Consider the following 25393-nt stretch of genomic DNA (forward strand, 5'->3'; position numbering starts at 1 on the left):
GGTGCACCTGATCACCTGGGCAAGGTGCTCACAGCCAGTTTGTAGGAAAATACGAAGTTTAAAAATTTACAGTGCAAATACTAACTTCCCTGGGCTACTGCGACTTGCTCCCTCAGGTGTCTGTGTGAATTTGCTTGTCTACTCTTAGCTGGTCTATCCATTTCAATGGGTCTGTCCTCAAGGAAATGCAAAGTATCTTAACAAGCATGGACTAGTCAAGGGAAATCTTGATGTGTAATCACATTCCTCTTGAATCCGGGAAGAAGAATAGCCCAGCGCCGAAAGGGAGATCACCGATGGCGCCAAGGACAGGCAGCCCTGTGCCGACATCTTCTGGGTCAGCAGCAATAACAGGCTTTGTCCTGGAACTGGACAACTGCTTGCAGGGTCAACAAAATGACTTTCTTCACCCAGAAGAGAGGGCTAGTCAGGCAGGAGATGGTGCCAGAAAAAAATCCCTGAACACAGACAAAGTGGAGCGAAGCCATAGGGAGTGGCCTAGCTCAACTCAGTCCTGAGGCAGACTGCTGAGTCCTGAGGCTCGCCTGCTGCCGGTTTGCCATCTGGGATGCCTGAAAAGGCGCCTGTCGGAATCAGAAGGCTTCAGTTTATGTTCCAATTTTACTGCTGGCTATTGCTGTGACCTTGGAGCCAGGCAAATCAACCCTGTGCATTTCTGTTTTTCCATCAACAGTAAGTCAGGGCCACAGCCATGATAAAAACACAAACCCAAACAACAGAGAATTGTTTTGAGCACCACTGATACTCAAAATCCAATACGCAGCTTAAAGGCCACTGCTGGAAATAGCGGGTTTTTCCTCTGGAGAGGCTCTGTGTCTGACTCCCTGTGAACCCCTAGGTCTTCTAATGGCCTTCCTTTCCCTCCTTCTATCCAGAATTCTGCACAGCTACCATATCAGAACATTCTCCCACCTACCAACACTTACCCTTTGGACCTAGATCTCCCAATGAAGGCAATTATTAATATCCTTGTTAGTTCATCATACCTCCAAGTAGCATAAGACTTTAACCCAGTGAGAGTATCTTCAAGAAATAATCCAGTGTTAGGAATTCATAAAAGAGAAAAGAAATCAAAGCAGGGAATACTTTTATTCATCAGTGTCCTCTCAAATCATACTCCTCTCCCACCTAGGATTGTTGACCCTATTATTTGAACCATAATCCATTCCTATCAAGGTGGTTTTAAATGAATCAAGTGATCAAGCACTCTTCACTTTCAAGGTTACCATAGTTTAACCAGCCATCAAGTTCCACCCAGGCTACTTCTATTTCATTAATCAGTGACGTGGTTTCTCTCAGCTCCCTGTGCATGGCTCTGCGTGCTGCAATTCCATTGGATAGTTGCTTCCATAAGAAAGTTCTACCTTTACCTCCTGTATGTGGCAAACGAAAAGAGGAAGAGGAGGCAATGATTGGACATGGTAAGGAAAGGGTGCCTTGGCCTCTGATGATTCATCTATCAAGCACAATAAAAAGTATCCAGAAGGGTACCTGGTTAATAATTGCTTAATTACAGTGCTCTGAGTTAGTTTTAGTAAGTCCTTGAGGGTATCCTTTTACAGTGTTTGCATCCTCTATCCTATGAGAACTAGAGCAGCCAGGCAATCCTAGCACACTGAGAGCTGCAGCTGATTGTCCTTTAGTGCTAATGGACCGAGATGACTGTGGCTGTAAACTAACGAAGGGGTGGGAGGAAATGGCCAGAGACCCGGGATTTGCAGCCTCATCTTCCTTTCCTGCTCTATAAGGACATTAAAGCAGCGTAATTTACAGTTTTTTGTAAAGGGCTACCAAGTTCACTAATTCTCAGACACCAAATTTACCTGGGAAGAGAGTGTTCCTTGGGGATTATTTTAATGCTAAATATCAATCCTTTCCCAGCCTACCTTTCTGAGCGTTTCCTATCAAAAACTTTGCTTTTTCTTCTTCTTCTTTCATTATTTTTCGCAAGCACTGGGGTAACATTTTTCTCTCACTTGAATTCTGTGGTTACTTCTAACCAAAATTATTTTACTCCACAAAAAAGAATTACATGGTCACAACTGAGGCGTAAGAAAAATGAAGATTTTTGGCATTCGGCATACATTGGTTGAGAATGAAGGTGCTAATAAACATTTAAATATGACTATCATGAGTATCAAATTCAGTACTTTGAGAAGATAAAGCTTAAAATGATAGATACTCTAAGTAGCATTCAGCTCTGTATACAACATTTGTTCAAGTAATTCTGCCAAAATGAAGCCCCTGTTTGAGAGCACAATACTTAAAATAATCAACTGCTGACAAGCACCCTCAGAAGTAATAAATATGCACTTTCCTAATGTCTTGTCAACTATCAGGATAAACTTGAGGGTCATTTATACTACTTAGGTATTCATATCTCCAATTAACACAAAAAAGAGCATACCATACTCACACCATTACATTAAAATAATGCTTTTCCTTCCTAAACGTATCATTATAAATCTGTTTCCTCACGTTTTGATGCTCCTGTATCACCATGACTATCTTGCCCATACTTTCCGGGACATCTGAAATGTTTTCTATTTTGAAATGATAAAATCATATGCATAGCTCAAACACAAAGGAAAGAATTTCAGACTGGACTTAAAGCTAAGACAATAGAAAACAAGCATTTAGCTTTATTAAACTCATGAGATGACAGAACATTAGTGAGATACTTGGTATTTTATGGAAAACTGCTTTTTTGTTAAAAGAGAAGAAAAAATCATGGAATTTGTCTTCTCAAATTTCTGGATGTATTGAGAGCATTCTATTCAGAACTTCCTATTTGAAACTAAAACAGACCTAGGTAAAAGGAAATAGCAAACTCCTTAATATTTCACAGAATATAAACACAAGAAAAATACACTTTCAACACACATTCTTCTTTTAGAGATGTCTAGATCTCAGTCAAGCCCCTGTCTCTCTTTTTTTTAATCACTGGCTTCTAAAAACATCATGATTTCTATGCAGCTGGATGGATATCTTGGAGAATTCAAACATGTCTACAAAATGTTACTTATAGTCAAGTGTAGGTCCATTATCCAGTTTCTGTAATTCTGAAATCCCAAGACTCTGATCTTTATAACTGAATTGTTGGCAAGACATGACCAAACCTGAATTCACTCAGTAGCAAAGCCTAGTCCGAACTGATTTGAGGCTGTTTATAGTCTTTACTCACTCTACTTCATGTGAATAAGTATATAATCCAGCTATGGTTATGTCAATGTGTTTGATAGCAGAGTATGTCCTCAGCCCTGTAGGGCGAGCTCTCAACTACAGGCACATGCACTGAATTCTGAAACACATTTGGCCTCAAAGTTTAGATAAGAAATGGTGTGCCTGGATTCAGTTCAGTAAACCCATACTGTGCTGTTCTGAGCACTATTCAAGATAAATGGTCCATTGTCTGTGTTCTCATTACCTAAACTCACCATTTACTAAACTCATTATCCTCTCTAACTGGATTCTCCTACTGACTGACTTCTTCTCTTTTTTTTTTTAATAAAATGATCACTCCCTTAGTCACTCACCCAATCTCCTAGTTACCTGTAACTTCACTCTTACTCTCACCTCCTCATATCCCATCAACGGGTGAAGTTCCATAAGGTTCCACATGTCCCCATCTTGCTGCCCATTGTCCCAGCCCTATTCATGAGTGGCCTGAATGGCTGCAAGAGGCTCCAAAAATATTTTCCTTTTTCCCTTTCTACTCCCCTCACCTGCCCTTCTCTGATTCCCACTAGATTCTGCTTCATTCTGATTCATGAGAATCTTGTCATCGTCTCCCATCTTGTTCAAATATTTTTTTGATTCAAATACCACAATGGAAGAGAAAAAAGGCACTTAAAGACCAAAGAAAGAATAGGGACTCAGCCTGCCTTTGTAACACCTCCTGCTCTTTCTTAATGCAAACTTTTCACTCCCTTCAAAATGAGCACAACTTCCTCAGTTTTTCCCAACTCTAAAAAAAAACTAAGTTGTTTTCATCTCTTCGGCTGACACCATCTACCCCATGACCTGAAATCTGTAATGAATTCTTTGCATCAGATCTGACTATTTTCATCCCACTCGTGCCTCAAACTGAACTCAGATCCCACGCTGGCAGCAAAGCTATCTTTCACCTTCCCGGCCCACCCGCATCTCCTCTTGAATTCCCATAGCACCTACAGTCTGGACTATTCATTTGATACTTGATATGCACTTCCTTGTATTATCAGAGTAATTAATTTTTCATGCATATGTATCCTCTCTCTTTAACCAGATTTTAAATTCCTTGAGAGCAGAGACCACGTCTCATATTTTATGAATGAACAAATGAATACCCTTCTCGAGCTTACAAGAAAAAGGTAACAATGGCAAAGACAACATGTGAAAGACCAACGAACATTAATTTATTCATTCAAATTTATCAAATATTACTACGTTCCAGGCATTGTGTTAGGCACTGAGGATTAAATGACAAGCAACTCGACCTAATCCCTGCCTCTGTGAGGCTTGTGGCATAGCTAGGAAACCAGACATTAATGAAACAATTATGCAAATAACTATATACGCAAATCTGTATGCTTTAAAAAAGGAGCTGTGCAATATTAACAGGTTCAGAATCAGTTTCATATCCTATCCCTGTCAACTCATTCTGAGTCAGCCTGCCCTCTACCCATGTTAAGAAGAAAACTACAACTAACAGAGAGACTCTTTGTACGTTAGAAACCAGAAGGAAAAGAGGGAAGACAAATAGCAGGAGTAGTCTGTTTGAAGAGGACATTTGTCACAATCTTGATGTCCTAAGATTCATCCTTGGATCAGAAGGCAGTATTTAAACCCTGATCACTCTGCCCTCCACAGACTTACTGTCAGAGTATAAAAAAGCACAGAGCTGCTCTCATTCTTAAAAGTTACACTCTTGGGGTGCCTGGGTGGCTCAGTCAGTTAAGCAACCGACTTTGGCTCAGGTCATGATCTCATGGTTCGTGGGTTCGGGCCCCATGTCGGGCTTTGTGCTGACAGCTCAGAGCCTACAGCCTGCTTCGGATTCTGTGTCTCCCTCTCTCTCTGCCCCTCCCCTGCTCGTGCTCTGTCTCTCTGTGTCTCTCAAAAAATAAATAAATGTTAAAAAAAAGTTACACTCTAAACTTTTATGAAAGTTTGATTTAAGATACAAGAATGTGAAATCCATTTATGCCTTTGCCACTTCACTACTCAGTGCCTCCCGTACAAACCAATGTAAAAAGAAAATTGTTTACCAGAACTTAGGGCAAGGAAATTCCAAAATCTAGTGCAAAGATTCCCCTGTGAAACTTGCAATGTTCATCATTTCTGGTATCCAAGCTATATAATATATCACATTTCCCCTTTCGCCCAGGCTCCAAGAAAGCTCAAAACCAACAAGGTAACAAAACTCACAAAACTAAAACACATTTAATTCTCTTCTTTTCTGTGGCCTTCATTTTCTATTCCTATTGTATTAAGCATATATGTTTTGGAAAAGCATTTCAATTCTGTCTTGGAATAAAAATGATTTCTTGAATAAGCTTATTTCTATATAATAAGCCTTATCAGAAATACAAGTCTTATCATCAGAAATCTTTGGATTTCTCTATTCATGGATTTCTCCAATGTATAATGTGTAATTCTCCAAAAGGCTAGGATGCATCACGCTTATTTTTTAAACACTGGAATCATCCACTGTTTAACAATGGAATCGTCCACTCCATTCTGTTAGAGAGTATTTCGAAAGAATTCAATTCTCATAAATCCAAATATAATACTCACCTCAACAAGATTCAATGTTAAATCTAAAGAAGCTTTTCTGAAACATATCAATTCTCATTTCCCCTGTGCTCCTACATTATTTTCCACATTTGGGAAATTTGGGATCTGTGACCAGTCTGAAATCATAAAATTTAGTGCTGATAATGCAGGAAACCCAGCTCTCTCGTGTTATTCCAACCATACAGCAAAGGTGAGAGGTGAGCAACTTAAAATGCATTTAATCATTTGTGTCTCTGATAACATGCAATTTCCAACTTGCGTCACCATTTTTGTTTGGGACAATTCCCATTACAAATTATAAATCATGAGGAGGCTTCATGCTGTTAATTAAATAGCCACAAAATTATAATCTTTATACCTCATAAAAATAAAATTCATAACCGACAAACTACATTAAATTACGTACTCAGAGAATTATCACTCTTCCTCATGCATGCTTTAAATTGGTCATATGGTATTGTCCTCTTGGAGACTACTAACAAGAGATATTCCATAATAAAATAAGTGAGGGAAGACTCACAAGTTAATGAAATGAAAGGAACAATGAAAGGAATACTGGCATTCTATCAATATTCTTATTTGGCATTTCATAAGAGGATTAACAACAAAAAAAAACTGTTTAACTGATGGCACAAAAGAATTTGGATTATTTTGTAAACCATTCCAATTTCTGTAACAAGAATTTCTGTGCTTGCCATTACCAATCCCACTCGTCCCTACATACACACTATCATCATCATCACCACCACCTACCACAAGCTTGCATCTGCAAACTGTTAAAGGTTTAAATATGGCCTCTTAAAAAAATGGATTATGTATAAATGCTAGTTATCTGGGAACCAGGAGGGAAACACTGATCACATTCCAAGCCAATAAGAACAATGCTTGTGCTGGGTTACATTTTGGATTCTTTTCCGTAATGCTGCGTGGCTGTCAGTTCCAGAGCACCCTGCTGTACTTGCTGTTGCAAGAAGACACAAATGGGAGCTGGAGGGAAGACAATATCTGACAGGAGGGAGTCAGAGAAAGTGTCGCACAGATCATGCTTAAACTTGGGCGTAAAGGAAAAAGAGAAATCAACCAAGTTAATAAGAAGGGGATGAGCATCATGCCCACGGGCGGGGTGGAGGAGGGCGCACAGGCAAAGGCACAGAAGCATGAGAGAACGCAGCAGATTTGAGAACCTGCAGATAATTCTGTACAGTGTGGAATGTCAGGAGGCCAGATTTGAAGTCAGGCAGGGTAGATCATCAAGAGCTTCGGATATCAATCAAAGGAGTTTAGATTTTATTTTGTAGGTAATAGGAGCCATCTAGCCATTTAGAAAAATTATTCCAGTAGAAAATTTCAGAATTAACTGGAGAAGGGCAGAACTATTAGGAGCAAATGATTACCATTTTGGTTTTGTTTTTTTAATTTTTTAAATGTTTATTCCTTTTTGAGAGAGAGTGAGAGAGAGCACGAGTAGGGCAGGGGCAGAGAGAGAGGGAGACACAAAATCCAAAGCAGGTTCCAGGCTCTGAGCTGTCAGCACAGAGCCCGACATGGGGCTCAAATCCACAGACCATGAGATCATGATCTGAGCCAAAGCTGGATGCTTAACTGACTGAGCCACCCAGGTGTGCAAAAAATTACCATTTTGTGAATGAAGGAAGAAATAATGGCAGTAAAGAGAGATGCAGAAAGATAGAAGGAGAAGACAAGTTTGGAGTTCATTCAAAAATTCAATCAGGAGTCCAGTTATCTTTCCACTTATCACCAAGATGTGCCAGAGGTTATCATTGCTTCTCTAATATCCCATATAATTTCATAAGGTTTTAGTAAGAAAAAAAAAGAAATTGCCAAATAGAAGTGATAAAGCTAACTACATTAGAGAATCTTTCCTATAGTAAGCAAAAAAAAAAAAAAAATTGGGTCACATTTTCGCACTATCTCAAAATAATTTGTACTCAACATAACACCCAAAATCTAGAGTGATTTTTCAGGGCTAAAGTACTTATATCAACAGGAGAATTAAAAAGGAAGCCATTACTGTTATGTGATTTTAGTATAAAACACAAGATCTTATAACAAAATAACTTAACAAAATGTAGAAACTACAGAACCAAATGATCTTCCCTTATTATTAATACTATGACCCTGACTGTATGATTCTCAATCAATCTCAATACAGGTAGATACCTTTTCTCCAAACTGGATATTTTGTCTAAGTTTGCCTTACCTTTCTACGCGGAGAAAATTTCCTGAACAAATTATAAACACACCAAGACACTGTTTGTAACAGACATCTATGGTTTTCTCTCCCAGCACTCCTCACCCATTTTTGGAAACTGACCCTCTCCCACCTCCCCCCCCCCCCCCCCTTTTTGGAAACTCCCCCCCCCCCCCTTTCCCCCCCCCCCCACCCTTAACCTCTTCTATCCCTGTGAATGTTATGCATAGCACCATGCTTGTTCAATGTGTGGTCGATGGCCCAACTAACACCCCGTTCCTAGATACCCTCTCTGTCATGACCTTCTCTGTACCTTACCTTCCTCTCATAAAGGCCACGCCCTAGCTGGAAATCACCACTAAAGACTGGCTGTACTTCTGTTACAACATGGCATCTCACCACACCCATAAACCCCTTTCCCTCTTCTTACTTCCATTTCATCTGTTCAGTTTCACCCAATCTTCCAGCTTCTGTCCACTCCTCCCAGACTATCAATCTTCCTTACCTCCTTTCCATGCCCAGCCAGACCCCTGTTAATCAAAACAATAACTTTTTTATTAGAACCTTCCATTTATTTCCCATCCTTTGTTTCCAATACAGCAAGCCTGAGCAGTCCCCACCCAGATGAATCACTCTCAAATTCTGTTCCAGGTGACTGAGCTCTCATAAAGAAAAATGCTTAGCAGTTCAGATCGATGTCATTCCAGTTCATAATGGCTAACCCCAACAGCCCTCCGTGATCATCAGTAATGCTTCTGTTTGTTCCTAGGCAGGTGATAGCTATATTCCCTAGGGTCGCTGTTCCAAACCTTAACCACTTTCTTAAACCTCCTGCATCATTCAATCATTCCACCTTTATCTTTATTTTTTTTTTTTTATCTTTAGCTCTTCCTTGTTCATAGTCAAACAGAGATCATCAGGTGGTAGGCCACTTACCTCTCTACTCCCCCACCCCAATGGACCTATCAGAATATCAAACTTTATCTCTCTCATGAAAATTTCTGAGGAACTGGAGTCTCTCTTCCTGTCCCCACTAAGGCCATTATTTCTACCTGTGTCCTAAGTCACAAAGCAAAGAAGCTTTCAGAGTTGCTCTCCTCCTCTGTCTTTATCTTCACTTCAGCCTAGCTCTTTCCCCCAAAATGACAAGCAGATCAATTCATCTCACTCCTCAAAACCAGCACCACCCACCACCATGCCCAACACAATCTTTCCATGGTCCTTCTTCCATTTTTAGCTACTTCCTATCTCCTTTCATTTCCTCACCAAACTTCTTGAAACTATGTACATATATAATAAACATAAAATATGTACCTTTTATAAATGTATGTAATAGAAGCAGAGGACAATAGTTTAAGGAGTAGAGATTGCAAACAATATAGAATTAATACTATGTGTGTGTATATATCTATGTTTCAATTTGTTTTTTCCTGAAACAATTGCCATCTGTTTCTAGCCAAACTTCTAGATTAAAAATACCTACAGTGTGTCACCCATGATCTTATAATTACTAAATTCAATGTTTTATTACCAAGTTCTCTTACTAACTGGCCCAGCAGCATTTAAAACTTTCTTTTCCCAGTAACACTTATCACCTCTTTGCATAGTACATTAATTTGTTTTCTGTCTTTCTCCCTCCTACAGGATGTAAATTGTTATAAGGGCACAGTCCCTACTTTTTTGATTCACTCTCTAGAATAGTTCCTGGTATGTAATCAGTGATCAATGAGTATTTGTTGGATAAATATCACCCAACTCCTGACCAAAATCAATTAGGCAAAAGGTGGAAAACACACCCAAACTGGGTCAACATCAGGCTCTTTTCTGAGAGTTTAAACTTAGGACCAAGAGAGTCAGGCCAGTCTCTCTGAGTAGATATAAAGTGATCTTTAATGTGAACACAGAATAAAATAGATATGTTAGAGAAATTGTCACAAAGAATATCCTGATAGAATTCAAGCCCCTGGTTTCATTTATCCCAATTACCAAAATGAATTTTATCCTTGATCTTTGAGAAACAGCTCAGTACCCTTATAGTAAATTACCTTTTTTTTAGCTTGAACTATTTTAGTGTTTTTTTCTTTGTCTATTGCTTACTATCAAAGGATTCTGTGCTAATCTACTGTTCTGTGGTTGAATAGGCTCAAAAATAAACATCCTCAAGCCAATGTTCAAAATAAAAACAAAAAAGGAAAGAAAAATGGTAAAAAAGTTAGAGTTGCCATTCTTATTCTCAGAATGAATAATATATGTAAATATATGAGCAATGGTTAAGTTACTTTAATGAACACATGGTATGACATGAAGGCAAACTCTTCATGATAACATACTTAGGTACTGTTTATGGGAAAAGAGCTATTTTCATGTCTTCTCTAAAAAGATTACACACACATTAATTTAGGCTCTAAAGCCATTCTTTGAAATTAAGTTTAGGACTAATTTTACCTCATGTTAATTTTCCTGAGGCCACAGGAAAGTACACCATTGGGCAAAGAGCAGCAGAAGAACCTAGCTCCAACAGCTCACAGCAAATTAAGGCTAGAGGGAAAACTAAAATGCATCCTAAACTGGCATTTAGAAATAACAGGGCTCTATCTTGAAGAATAGAATTCAGTCATTATCAACCTCACATTTCACGGGTACTTACCAAACAAACGCTGATGGAACAGAAATTTGCCAGCTATTAGTCCTATGAGAATGGCAAGTAGCCATAGAAGCACCTTCAGGATCCTCCAGCCAACTCCTCTAGGGTATTTATTCGTTACAAATGAAAAACAGTTTCCAACAACAATAACATTGGCTTCTGTTTGGCTATGAGAAACTGGGTCCTCGGCAAATATTAAGAAGTTAAAGAAGATCACCAAGTAAGCCACGATCAAGCGAGACCAGGGATGCTGGAAATAATAACGAAAGTCTTTACCCATCCTTCAAAACTTCAATTCCGTTGTTTACCTGTATAAGAAAAGATACATAGGGTTAGAGCAGGAGAACAAAGAGTCTCTCTTCCTATTATCTGTTCTGATTCGTAACAGCTCGATAAACAGGTATTTAGAAAAGATGCTACCAGGGGCTCCTGGGTGGCTCAGTGGGTTAAACATCCAACTCCTGATTTCGGCTCAGGTCGTGATCTCACAGTTAATGAGATCAAGCCCCGCATCGGGCTCTGTGCTGACAGTAGAGCCGGCTTCAGATTCTGTGTCTCCCTCTATCTCTGCCCTCCGCAGCTTGCTCTGTCACTCTCTCTCTTTCTCTGTCAAAAAATAAATAAACATTTAAAAAAAAAATTTTTTTAAAGATGCTACCTAGTCCTCTCATGATCCCAAGTCATGTCTGAGATTGAGGAAAGTAAATATTGTCCCTTCGCTGCCATCTAATCATACCTCTGACCACATGGGGGATGTGGAAAAGAAGGAGAATGAAACAGCAGGGGGAGAAGGGACATGAGAGGGCAGAAGAAGATTGTCTAAAATCCGGGCGGGGTGATGACTGAGATGACCTGTAGAGGTCACCTCAGGAGGAAATGCAGGGCAAAAACACAACACAATGCTTTTCCTCTTTTAGATTACTATTTTTAGGTTACAATCATAATATAGAGTCATTTAAAAAATGAAAGCAATGTAGAAGCAAACTGAGCACATAGGAGCAAAAAATAAACATCTTCCTCTGCCCCAATCCCTCTCCTCAGCATGATCCCTTAATAATCTGTACTCTCAGACCTTTTCCTATATGTTGTGTATGGACTTTTATACAAAGGTTCATAGACTAGTTGCCAAATAATTTCAACACAGAATAAGTCTTATGAAATAGTTGAGTCTATAGTATAGTAGTGAGTTACATGCAGGAGGGACTGGACAGTTCTGCTTGTGGGAAGTGAGGAAAAAGGGGAAGACTGCACAGAGGACATACTCAAGTTCAGGGCTGAAGGATTAGTAGGAATTTTTCCCCAGTGGAGAAGGCAAGAATGCTCAATCTAGGCATTTGGAAAGGCACAGAGGCATTGCAAAATACATACTATGCCTCTATCTGTGGGTCCTAACCTCGAGGTGCATTGAGAGTAAAGAGCTTTCTTAAAACTCTTTTGTGCAGACCCCACTTCCAAAATCTTGCTCACCTCCTCCTTTCTCTTTGGGAGGCAGCCTGCCTATAAAGAACACAAGCCTGCATTAGATTCACCAAGGCTGTGACTGGTTGTTATTAAGTCTATCCAATTGTGGGATGCAGTTTTGGTGAACCCATTTGGTGCTCAGACTAAGCTATATCTCTATGCTTTCAGCAACAAAGCTGAATAAAAGCTGAGATCAAAACATAACAATAAAACTGAATAAAAGCTGAGATCAAAACATAACAATAAAGGTAGTAATGTCACTGAAATCTGCCAATTCTTTTCTCTCCTTTCTCAATTGTTTAGAACTGGGAGAAAAAAAAGGACCCTTACAAAGCCTACAGCATATGACATCCAGGCTCTGTGTTGGATGTCTACATGCATCATTAAATTATTTTTATCATAACAACCTTCTGAAATACTGTCATTATCATTCCCATCACCTCATTTTACAGGGAGGGAACTGAGGCTCACACAGATTATGTAACTGGCCCAAAGTCAGCCAGCAGAGCTCTTATCTGAGCCTCTGAAGTCAACTGTAGAGCCAAATCACCCAGTCAGTTCCAGGCATTTCCCCTGCCTTAGAAAGACACAGGGCCCAGCCCCAGGGATGTCATCCCTTGAATGCTTTCTGGAGACACATTCTTCTCCAGAGATGATTATATTAACTCTATAGAGTATACTTCTATACCCAGGCAAAAAATACATACGTGGAAGAATCCTTCACAAATCCTGAGCACTTTGGTAAATTGATAAATTTCCCATTGACAAATATTCTCATTTCCACATGACTAAAAGCACAAAGATCAAGCCACAAGCCTGAAGTAACTTTAAGTCAATGGAAGACCTGAGAATAGAATCCCAGGCTCCCAAGTCCTGTCCAACACTCTGGGGTGATGGATATCAATCAAACCCACAATCTAAGTTAATGAAGACTTGTCTTAACTATTTCAGAAAAGCAATGTAAACACACAAAAGGACTGGAAATATAACTCAGCAAAACAGATAGTCTCTGTGCCTTCTAAGCAATTTCAGGTCCCTCGTGATCTTTGTGAATACTCTGAAATGTCTGTTCCCAGGGGCTGCGGCTCAGACAACTTAGAAATGGCGACTGCACAAGGATTTTTTTTTCTTTTTATGTTTATTTTTGAGACAGCATGAGCAGGGAAGGGACAGAGAGAGAGGGAGACACAGAATCCCAAGCAGACTCTGGGCTCTGAGCTGCCAGCACAGAGTCCGACCCAGGGCTCAAATTCACGAACTGCAAGATCATGACCTGAGTGGAAGTAGGATGCTTAACCGACTGAGCTACCCAGGCACCCCAAGATTTTTTTTTCTAATGTGAGGTTCATCACCCAGTAAGTATAGCAGTAGTTGGTTATCACATGAAAGAGAGCAAAGCGGTGAAGAACAAAAATGAGCATCATGCATTTTCATGATATTCAGTATGCAAGGATGCCAGAATGAGTTGTCAATTCAATTTCATGCAATGTTTTTAGAAATGTCCAAAGACCACTATCACGAGAGACTACATAGAAATCATCTCAAGGCCAATGAGTCTTGAAGCAGGACTCACTCCTACATGCCCATCAGAACAGGGCATGAGTAACATCTATGAAGTTAAACAGGTTTCTAGGTTCCTTCTCTTACCAGTGCAGAATTCTCCTGTAGTTGCCCCATCACCTCCTTTCCCCCCACCCACATACAAGCAAGGCAGCAGGATTCAGAACACTGAATACATAGGATCTTGATTGTTTTTTGAATAAATGCTTTGTGAAGGGTTAGCATACACTTATTTTATCGTTGTTGTTTTTAACTTTAGAATCTTGTTTAGTGAGCTATGTAATGTCCACGTGCCCAAACTGAATTAGAACATTCAAAAAAGTTGGGAGACAGCTGTTCCTCTCCAGTATTTATATTATTTCAAGACAGAGAACTGTAGAGTTGAGCAACAATCCTGTACTTGTTGATCTGAACTCCCACAGGCATGCTATGAATGGTACCATCACCCCCAGGTTACACGTAAACAAAGATCAGAGTGGTTGCTGCCTATCCACATCCAGGAAGTGGAAGAGCCAGCATCTGAATCCAAATCCATTCCTAGCCCTTGATCTAATATATCATAAAGCTGGAAGTGTTTCTTCCAATAAATATTTCCCATCAGGTCTGCAGGTTAGTCTTTATTTCCACAAACAGATTCAGTGACTCACAGACCAGATGAATTACTGGTCTATTTTATGCTAAACATGGCTGATATTTATTCTCGTTTCATATGCCAAAGCTGAAGTGAGGTCTTCCAGGGGGTCCCAAATTTCAAAACCTACATAATAACTTGAATGAAACTTCTACTTATCCACACTTCCTGACTTCATCCACAAGGTCACCCAAAGCTTGCCTAGTCATCTCAGCCCTAGGTACCAGGTATGCAAAGCACCAAAACTGTTTTCACTTCTGTAGTTCACATAAAGCAATATTATCATTCAGTGACTCTAATGCTAATAATCCAGGATTGAAATGATTCAAACTGACTATGCTACACAGTATTCATAGTCTACAAACCCTTTTAATTTCTTTAAATTCAATTCTGCCAACAAAGCTGAGCTTTTATCTTAAATAAATGTGATCTATCTTAGGTCTTAGTATATTATAGTAAAATTATTGATTTATGTGTTTGTCTCCCTCACTGGGTCATAAGATCCTCAGTGAAGGGCTGTTCACTTCCAGGGCACAGCACGGGGACGGGCTCAAAGTGGGCAATCAATGGACATCTACTAGATGGGGAGGGGTGAGCAGTACACTTAGAAAGAAAAGCCTCCTTATTCTTCAGGCAAGATGAGGAGACACAGCAACCTGCCATTACCTTTCACTAACAAAAAAAAAGGAGAAAAAAAGCACTGGAACCCCAAAATTGCCACGCTGATTCACCACTGATCCCACCCAACAACATCTCATTTTACACAGGTTCTGCATTATCATCATTATCACTAGGGCTAACATTGAGTACTTAACCATATACCAGGACACTATGCTAATGAGCTTTACAAATTTTATTTAAATTGCACAGCAGCCCAATGAAGAAAATACTCTTATTTTTACAAATTTGAACCTGAGACCTACGAATTTGTAATTTGTACCAGATAACAAAATGGGTCTGGGGCAAAACCAGGATACAAATCCAAGCCACTTGTCGTTAACGCTCTACACCAAGCCTTCCCACGTAAAGGAAAAAATTCCAAAATCTTACCCATTACGTGTTGGTTAGGAAGTTTCTGATAATGAATCTGTGTGATATAAAAGATTCAAAGTACTTCTAGGATGAATGAGTCTACTCATACTATTCCAGCGGACCTGGCTAGCATGATCAGAAAGAATCGGGGTCACGTAACTGACTACAGGATTGCTTGAATTTTGTTCTTCTCTGAGCATCAAGTGTAAGTAGTTGAGTTGATCTGCTTGTTCTTTTGCAATGCATCGCTGATGCTCATTCTGTGATTTGCCAACTATGCCTAAAAAGAACACATCTCTGAGAGCTAGATTAATCCACACCATTCACTTCCCTCTTGTAAGTAATGACATGATTAGGCAGATGTCACTACCAATATCTTGGAAGCCTCTGCTTTTCCACATTATAGCAGTGATTGAAGAAGTTGGTTGGCTACAGGCTGGACCTTTACACTCTGATAATCCACAGGCCTCCAGTCATGGTTTCCAGCTCTAGATGGACTAATATTTATCATAGATATTAGGAATCCTATACATCTTACTACAAGTATTGTATTTCGGCTAATCTAAAGGCAAAGAATGGAGAGGTATTCAAAGGAAAAATGGGAAAGAGGTAAGGATACTCAAGTTGGGAGGGCACTGAACAAAGGCAGAGAAGAGACTTTCTTCTTCATCTGTAGGAGGTGCATCTGGAGTTCTGTGTGGCTGGAGCACAGAGTGCTTGAGGGCATCTTGTGAGAGGCAAGGATAATTTGGGGCCAATTCAAGGAACATAAGCAAAAGTGTTGTTGTGTATTTTACTGAATAGAGACCAGAGAATGAAAAGTTTCAGACCTGAAAAGTGATATAACTGACTAGAGCAGAATTTGGGAGAGAATTCTCTGTCAGCTTAGATCATGAAAACTTGGTATGAGGCATAATGAAAGTGGGGAAATAAGTTTATAGGCAACTTCAACAGTTTAAGTAAAAGATAATCAGGTCGTGGACTACAACAAAATAGATCCCCCAAGAATCGTTGTAATAATCTGACTGAACCAGAGTACCCTGCCTCCATCACTTATTAGAGTCTTTACGAATAAAGGAAAACACTGAAGGAGGGTGAATTTCATTTTTCTCAGAAGGGACCCTGGCTCAGGCAACAGTTCTTGCATAATAACAAGTCTGATTAAGATGGAGTATACCCTTGGGGCGCCTGGCAGGGGCACCTGGGTGGCTCAGTCGGTTAAGCGTCCGACTTTGGCTCAGTTCATGATCTCGCTGTTCATGAGTTCCAGCCCAGTGTCAGGCTCTGTGCTGACAACTCAGAGCCTGGAGCCTGCTTCAGATTCTGTGTCTCCCTCTCTCTCTCTACCCGTCCCCTGCTTGTACTCAGCTTCTCTCTGTCTCTCAAAAACAAATAAACATTATTTTATTAAAAAAAATTTTTTTTAATTTACGGATGCATCTGGAAAAGTCCTTGATGAATTAATGCTCTACAAAAGACACTACTGGCCAGGTAGAGTACACTGAGTGCACAGTCCTGCGAATACAGGTCTCAGCATCTAGTAACACCTAACCAGGTAACATGCACAGGGCACTTCCATTGTGAAGGGCACCGGTCTAAAATAAAAAAAGAATCTCTCCAAGTTTTTTGAAGCTCCTTAGCATTTATGTCTGAAAATTCACCTGGAACCTCTCTTAGCTCTTATTAAAGGGCTTTGAAAAGATGACTGTGCCAAGAGTATAAACTGTAGCCCGGCACCTTGAATCCAATCTCTTGAAAAATAATTTTTAAAAAGACTTCCAGTACTTTACTTTTTGTGGTATGCACTTTGTGACACATACAGCTGTACTTTGGGCCATTCTTGGCTGTATTAGTACAAGACAAAGGTAAGGGCTACAAGACAAAGAAGAGCCTCCTGTCTTCAATTACCCTAGTTCTAGCATAGTATTTAAAGTTCTTTGCAGTTCACAGAACACTGTTTACAATCATTTCATTTAATCCCTAGGATAATTGCTTTTAAAATTCTATGTCCAGGGGAGCCTAGGTGGCTCAGTTGGTTAAGTCCCCGACTTCATTCAGGTCATGACCTCACAGTTTGTGAGTTCAAGCCCGGCATCGGGCTCTGTGCTGACAACTCAAAGCCTGGAGCCTGCTTTGGATTCTGTGTCTCCCTCCCTCCTTGCCCCTCCCCTGCTCGCACTCTGTCTTTCTCTCTCTCTCAAAAATAAATGAGCATTAAGAAAATAATAAAATAAAATAAAATAAAATAAAATAAAATAAAATAAAATTCTACCTCCAAAAGGCAGACACAGTTTAAAATTGTTTAATATTTTTTCCTTAAAAGATAAATAAGGATAGCAGCCTATATTTATATCACATTTTACCTTTTAGTGTTTTTAATGGGCAAAACCACACCATTAGAATGACACTAGAATGATTCAAAGGAATCAGGAGCATGAGTTTTTTCAAAGGGCGGACTGATGTGCTGGGAGGAATATGGTAGCTAACTGCTACTTACTAGCTCTGTGACCTTGGGCAAATCCCTAACCTCTTGGAGATTCCACTTCTTCGCCAGTAAAATCCCAGTAAAAGTACTTCACTCAGAGCACTGTAGTGAAGACCTAAGGAGATTTCATTTGTAAAGTGCCTCGTCATTTCCAGCCACTTCCTACCCTGAAGGCCACTGTTAAAATACAAACGAGTCTTGGTCATTCCCACTAATAATGAGCATGATGGTAATAGCACCTACACATTACACTTACGGAGTGATTTTTCATGTTATTCTCACCATTAAAGTATTTTTAATGCAACTGTACAAGGTAAAGGATGAATGCTATCCTTACTATGCAAATATTGAAGTTGAGGCTCAGAAAGCTTAAGCTACTTGTCCAAAATCGTATTTAGAAAGTGTTAATTCCATGATAACATTCATCATTCATTTGTTCAACATTTTACCAGTTGCTTATTTGTGCCAGGCACTGGCCTACCCATCAGGGTTGCTAACAGATGATACTCCTGTTGTTTTGCATCTTACAGTCTCACTGAGGGAAACAGACGTTAAACAGAAAAGAAAATAGATACATAATATTTTAAAAAGCTGTAAGGTGATGGAGGAAGTTACTGGGGAATGTCAGCAGGGAGGGAAATTAAAGCAGGCATCACTATACGGTGACATTTGGACAGAACCTCAAGGAAGGAAGGGAAGCAAGCAGGTATCTGGGAAAGAGGGACCCAGACACAGAGAACAAAACATTGCAAAAATCTGTGATGAGTGAATGATCAGCGCATTTAAGGAAGAGCAAAAAAGCTAGCGTGACTGGATAGAGTGTGGATGCAGGGGAGTGTGAAAGGAGATGGAGCCTGCAAGGTAGCATCCGATTGTGAGGTGGCCTTGAGTGATCTGGCCTTGAGGCCGTCCAATGCGTGTGGGCTTTCCCTTGTGTGATTCGGGAAACAGGAGACTGAGTGACACATGTGAGTTACATGCCAGAAGGGCCACATTTCTGTCTGGTGGCTGGAAATGTATGAACTTCTAGACATTTAAACGGAAGAGCTGACGACAGTTACGTGATGGATTGGATGTGGACAGGGCCTGGCAAAACCCAGACTGGAACTGCCATTTGCTGAGAGGAACACCACCGAAGCAGACATGGACAGCACAATAATCATTAACATTTCTTAGTGCTTTTTATATGTTAGGCAAGTACTTCTCATTCAGTACCTCAATTAGTCCTTATACCAGCCCTTTGGCTTTACCAGTAAAGGAGTGGAGACTCAGAAAGGTTATAATCTGCCCAAGGTCATATAGGTACCAACCAGTGGAAACAGGAGAAGTACCTCTATGACCCCAAAGTCAATATTCTCAATAACTACTATGCTCCCTACACCGAGAAGTTCCAATGGGAAGGAAGCAGGGGCACTAGGAACCATTAAGTACTAGGTGATAACTTGTACCTAGTAGGCATTCAACAAATATTTGCTATTGAATTAATAAATGAAAAAAAATTTTATGTATCATGATGGGATAATGAACCAGCCTTGAGTAAGTAAAAAAAACAAAAAAAAAAACAAAAAAAAAAAAACAACAACAACACTGAAGATTCCATTCCAGAGAGAACAAACTCTGGATAAGGGGATATTCAAGTCTATAAAAGGACACACGGCAGAAAAATGGAGAAACCAAATATACATTTGCCTGGACCAGCCCTAAGGTCTTGGTATATTATCCTGAAACGTTAGATGAAAGGCAGGAATGAGGAGATTATATATAGCATTCTACATAATGTGAATGCTTGACACAGGTTTTAAAAACACAAATCGCAATAATAACAGAACTAAGTTGGAACTTCTTGCTTTTGGTCCAATACCAGAGACCACACAGCCTTTTAAATAAAAAGCAACCTTTTAAGTCAATCAATGAAACCACCCTAAGTGACTTTTACATACATACCAGGATGGTATTTGTAGTACCCTTGCTAATTTAGAGGATCATATCCATAAATCCCTTCCTAGACTTTCTCTTCATATTGTTTTCAACCTTTAAGTGATTTTCTTTCCTTGTTCTTATCCTGCAGTCTTTGGGATAACAAAGTTCTAAACCATGCAAGTTTTTAAAACAGAGAAGCTGAAGCAAAGTAGGTCTGGAGTTCTCTCTAATTAACTTTTCATTAAAATGGCAAAGTATTTATGAACACTTTCATGTCATAAAGTTGAAACATATTCACCATTTAATTCTTTAAAAATGCTTAGACCTCTTTTTAGCGATATCTGTTTATGATAAAGAATCTAAACAAACACCAAAGAAAATAATAGTTCAAGAATAAAGTAAAATTCATTCATATCTGAAATTATTTTTTAAATAGCTGGCAGTTTAAAGAAGCACATTAAATAAAATAGACAAGTATTGGTTTCTGAGCAAAGGATCAAATGGAGGTGGAATGGGAGTGGGTATAAACACCCAAGTTAAAATTTCAAAATCCATAATTGCTTTTAAACTACATAGATGGGGGGGGGGGTGTTAGGAAGTGTAGGCATGGTAAAAAATTAAAAACTTTACAACAAAAATAGTTTTTACAGAGATTCTACTCTTCTTTATATTCAATAAATTGTAAGGAATGTTTTCTGAAGACAAAACTAAACCCTGAAATCTTCCTAGAAGTCCTTCTATAGATTTCAAACAGTATGTCATTTATAATGAGGGGTAAATATATGTGTTCAACAAACCCTTTTTTTTGGTTCATTAGACACACAAATACGAAAACAAGCATGTGATGTTTACTACCCTCTCTCACACCCATACACAGAGTTCATTGTTCCACAGAGAGTAGAATGAATAATGGTAGCCCAAGTGTTACCACATGGAACTACCACACTTGTGGGCCTATGGCATTTTCAAAAACAGGAATCGCCAGATAGCTTTCTTTAGCCACAATAAAGTTAGTAAACACTCAAGTTTTGTTTTTTTGTTTTGCTTTTATGGAGAACGCCCCAAAACAGCAACCTGTTAATTTAATTAACAAACAATACGTAGTGCTTCTCCAGCGCTCCCGTGCTAGCAATCAGCGAAGCGAGGAAAGTTCAAGGTCTGTCCTGGTAACCCTGGGAGCCCCGGAGTTCCAGGGTTCCTCGCCGACAGCCTTCCACCTAGGAGTCTCGACTGCCCTTTCGCAAAAGGACCGGTGCATCCGTTACCGCCTCCTCCCACCCCCCACCCCCCACGCTTGACACTTTACCCTGCCTCCTGGCGTGCCATCCTCGGGAACCGAGGAAACGCGCCGGGGGAACTGGGGGACGGGGGGCCGCGGCCGCTTCCGCATTCGCGGGCAGGGACGAGGGGGCGGCCGGGCTAGCAGGGCTCCGCTACGGCCGGCCCGAGCGGCGGGGGAGGCGCGCCCAGCGCCCGGGCCCGCGTACTCACCGGCTGGGGCCGCGCGGGCGCGGGGTGTCTGCAACACCGGAGAGCCGGGCGAGCACAGCCCTCCGCCGCGCCGGCGGCCTCGCTGGGAAGAGCGGCGAGACGGCCCGCCGGCGTCGCTGCCGCCGCTGCTGTCACCGAGCTATAAATACCGGCTCGGCCCACACTCGCCGCCGCCTACGCCAGGCGCCCTCCGCAAAGTCCGCCGGCCGCGGGCCGGGCAGCCGGGGCGCAAGGGCGACGGCGGCGGCGCCGCGCAGGTGACCGCGATGGCTCCAGCTGTTCGGCAGCCTCCGCAGCTGGAGGCATGGCCTCCCGCCGCCGCCGCCCCCGCCCTCCCGCTCCCCTCCCGCCTGCGCCGCGGGCCGACTCCAGCCCGCGGGCCGCGCGCGCCGCGCCGAGCCCGCCCCGGCCGGGCCCGCCTCTGCAGAGCAGGAGGCTGCAGACCCAGGACCACTTGGGAAGCGGCGGAGGCGGGGGCGGGGTGGGAGTGGGGGTGGAGGGGGGGGGGGCGGTTGGCTTCAGCCTAGCGTGTCAGCAGCAGTCCCTTCGTCCTGGGGGAATCCGCAGACTTCTTGCAAAATCCACCATCCTGCAGGGAACCAATGAGATTCCCAGGTGGAATAGCCTCAAAGAAGTGCAAACTTTCTAATGCAGTCTCAGGTCATATAGAGCATCCTTTCTGCTTTTGCCAGTTGGCGATGTGGAGGTGGGGTGGGGAGAGACAGCCCGGGAGGATATGAGTAGTCTTACACTTACTTTCCATACACTTACTTTCCAGGCTGTCCGGTCTGGCACACCCCACGCAAATATAGTCACACATTTGTTCACATATTTATAAACTCACACACATTCACACACACTTAGAAATGGACAGATATATGTACACATGCATATATACCCATACACACGTATACAATCACACATACATTCATACATACAGTTATGCATACATATATCAGAAGCACACACATGTGCAATATCTTTGAAGCTTGAAGCTCTCAGGAACCTATCATGCTGTAATTCTTAAATGCTTTATCTGTAGCATGGCAGAGGAAGACCTTTGACCACATTTGACCAATTCCTTTCTTTCTGGTGTAACCTCTTCTCCATCACATGTGTGTGTGGCCTTTGTTTCCTTCCACACCAAATAACAACTGCTACCTCAGTTTACCAGCTGCTTATACTGTATTAAAAGCTGCTTTCCAGTATACTGATATTCTGTGCAAATGGAAGTGATCCCTAGTTGGTATAGTCAGATGGAAAATGGGATAATTCCTATATGCCTACAATAGCAGACATATGAGGAGAAAAATAGCCTCTCCCCTGGACTGGCAGCATGATTCAGGAATGTTCTGGGTAGCAAGAGGGAGAGCTGAGATGTCAGCAGATTTTGAGATGGGACAGAGAGAGCCACTCCCAAGTCCTGCAGTATAGCTAATCTACACAGGCATAACTGGGAGTTCACTGCCATACTTCTCACTAGCTTGACATATGTTCAAGCTTCTAAGAATGACCACGTGTATCTACAGTACAGTCATAGTTTGTAATCATCTTCTGGAACTCTTAGCTTGGTAAGATTCTTTTTAGTGAAGCTTTCACAAGTGTTCCCAGAAGGAGCTATTTCCTATGCTAGCACTTTGTACATTTTACGATGACACTTCTTACATTGAATGTACTTTTTTCACCATGTCTTTTTCTCCCCCACTAAGCCATGAACTCTTCAAAGGCAGAGACTAAGTCTTACCAATGCATCCTCAACACCTAATATAGTGAATGATGGTAATGGCCCAATAAATAGTAGATTCATTCTACAGATTATTAGAGTCTACAGTGCTTTTATAATTATAATCAGGATTATTTTCCAAATGATGATTAAACTGTGTAATTGTCTAACATGGATTCCATGTGCTATATTTTCTTTGTATCTCCATTTAAAGCAAGGATGTCTTCAGTCAGTTGAAACTGGAAAACATTAAAGCTTCACAAACTATGCAGCACAGTACTGATATCTATGGCTTGTTAACCAACCCCTCGCCCTCAAGAAACAAAAGAAAACAAAACAGAAGCACTTTTCCTGTCATTAAAAGTCTGTAAAACATACTATATTTCAGAGGATAGTGAAGTAAAAATCAATGAGCGGCTTCTTTTCTGACTATGTGAGAGATAGAGCTCACTTTACTTCACAATCAGTTGAATTAGACGGTGTCCATTAAAATGAACTTAATTTAGTCAGAACTGAAACGTCTGCCCTCGGTTCCACCGTGCTTGTTTATCCTACCTTTGTATCCCTGTATTCTTAACATATGGCCTTGCTTTCTTTAATAATAATTTCAAGAATAAGCTCAACTAACGCTTACTATTTGCTCTTAGTTGAGGGATCTCCAGGTTTAAAGAATATAACTCCCCAGGACCCCTTCAGGGCAAAATATTGAAATGACCAAGGTTTTCTTCAGCATCCATTATCCTAAAATAGCCATTTACCACTGACTAAGAAGCTTGTGCCCTTTGCTTTGCCAGCCACCCAAGGTCCCCAGTCCAGTCCTAAGAACCAGGCAGAGGAACAGCCTCTGCACTTGATCTTTGCCACACTAGTCACACATAGCGATAATAGCTCACCTTACTGAAGGCTTGTTGTCTACCAGGCCCATCCCGTGTATCAAAATGTTTGCTCTCTGCAATAGAGGAAAAAGGCACACAAAGACTGAGGGGCTCATGCAAGACCTCATGACTAGCCAGAGAGGTGGAGTAAGGAGTAAGGACTTGCCAATCCACATTTAACTCTCATCTTACACTTCCTCCCCATGTTCCAGGACAGGGGTGCCGGTTTTACAGCCAGGAGACCCAGAATAGGGATTATCGGTGAGAATTCTATTCCACCACAACCCTAGCTATAACTACTATAAAAAAAATCAGTAAGAATCCCTAGGTCTCACTCTCTTCACCACTGAAGTGGTGAGATATTATATCTGAATATGGACTTACGAGTCCAACATAGGACATTTGGCCAGTTCAAGGAGAGATCCTACTTAGGATTAGGTACTGTGCTCCCCATTCTCCAGTCTCTTTCCATCCCAGTCACTACCACACAGACCTGTTGGGAGATTTAAATGCCCTAATGTGTGTAAGACACCTATATATACACTGTCAAGTACATAATAGGTGGTCAATAAAGACCATCCTTCCTTCCCATTAATGTTCCATGAAAACTTTCCTCAGGGCCAAAATCTATTGGTCTGGTATACAGAATGTGATTCCTTACTCACAGAAATTAATTATTTCTCTAGTGTTGGCCAGCAGTGTTAGAAATGGTATAGATAGAAGCCCCAGGAAGAAACGAAATGGCAGAACTTCAGATCTCTCGCTCAATCCATCCTTACTGTAACCCAAACAGTTTTTTTTTTTTCCATTTCTTTTCCATAGAGGATATCAGCAAATTGGCCACAGCTTCAGACAGTGTCAGGACAATGATTGGAAACTCTCAAATCACACTATCCAATCATCTTCTCACTCCACCTCCACATACAAAGTCAACCCTGCAGACAGGCTTAGAAGTGTGTCTTATTTATGTATAATTCCTTTGTAAATGCTGACCCCAAAGTGCAGAAATCAGAAGTCACCACATGAGATGATGTTTCTGTTTACCTCACATAGGTTAGTAATACAGTTATATTCTATATTTAAAAAAAAGAAAAAGAAAGCTCAATATACACTTCAGAAATTGGTGAAAATGTTGATGATGACCAAACTAAACCCTCCCTAAATGGCAAACGGAAGCTCTAGTCACAAGCATCAGGAATCTCTACCAAGTCTATCAGGAAACATTCTCATCAGTGATTTGGTAGACTCTAAGCAAAACTATTTTTAATTTCCAAAAGATCAATCAGGAGGATGCTAATTGCACACTCCAAATATAAACAGCATAATTTCTTTATTGCCAAGGATGCAAGAACAGAAATTTGAACATAATTTCCTTCTGGTATTTAAAGGCCAGTGACTTCACTGCCAGCATTTTCCTCAACAGTCCAAATCACAAATGTCCAGTTCCCTTGTACCCAAGGTCTGCTAATATATTTTAGTCCACATATCCTGAATTTTTCTTGGGAAAAGATGCTCATCACATGTCTAACTGTTTGGAATATTAGAGCCTGTGCTCTGGAA

At 40.9% G+C, this 25393-nt stretch overlaps 1 long non-coding RNA gene across 1 annotated transcript; it reads right to left on the reverse strand.

Moving 5' to 3' along the window:
- Nucleotides 1–967: 967 nt before the first annotated feature.
- Nucleotides 968–21212, reverse strand: LOC125917211 (uncharacterized). Its single transcript, XR_007456115.1, has 3 exons — nt 21051–21212; nt 10659–10963; nt 968–1394 (listed from the first exon to the last, which is right to left on the reverse strand). It is a non-coding gene; the product is annotated as an uncharacterized LOC125917211 (long non-coding RNA).
- Nucleotides 21213–25393: the final 4181 nt, after the last annotated feature.

This window comes from Panthera uncia, unplaced genomic scaffold (genome assembly GCF_023721935.1).
Source record: "Panthera uncia isolate 11264 unplaced genomic scaffold, Puncia_PCG_1.0 HiC_scaffold_1589, whole genome shotgun sequence".
NCBI lineage: Eukaryota > Metazoa > Chordata > Mammalia > Carnivora > Felidae > Panthera > Panthera uncia.